This window comes from Ornithorhynchus anatinus, chromosome 1 (assembly GCF_004115215.2).
Source record: "Ornithorhynchus anatinus isolate Pmale09 chromosome 1, mOrnAna1.pri.v4, whole genome shotgun sequence".
Lineage (NCBI taxonomy): Eukaryota > Metazoa > Chordata > Mammalia > Monotremata > Ornithorhynchidae > Ornithorhynchus > Ornithorhynchus anatinus.
In genome coordinates, this window is record NC_041728.1 from 186,439,559 (window position 1) to 186,440,095 (window position 537).

A 537-nucleotide genomic window follows, 5' to 3' on the forward strand; every position below is an offset into this window, starting at 1 on the left:
TGGTAGATACTTTCCCTGCCCACACTGAGCTTACAGTCTAGATGGGAGGCAGACATCAATATAAATAAATAAATAACAGTTGTGTATGAACATAAGCCCCATATTTTAATATATAAGCCACATATTTCTCTATTCATGTTAATGTTTGTCTCCCTCTCTAGACTGTAAACTTCTTATAAACAGGAAACTTGTCTGCTAATTCTGTTGCACTGGAATCTCCCTGTGCTTAGTACAGTGGTCTGTACATAGTAAGCACTCAATAAATGCCATTGATGGATTGATTGTGGAGCTGAGGGAAGGGTGCCTAAAAGGTGCAAACCCAAGGGAAATGACGCAGAAGGGAGTGGGAGAAGAGGAAAGAAAGGTTTAGTTGGGAAGGCCTCTTGGAGGAGATTTGGGATCTCTACAATATTTTATATATTCTTTAGAAAGTAACAACCCAAACCACTCCAGGGTAAACCATCTTTCCCTAGTTCTAATATTGTCACCCTCAGTATGCTCTGAAATTCCCTGAAAGCATCCCAGGGCTTACATTCT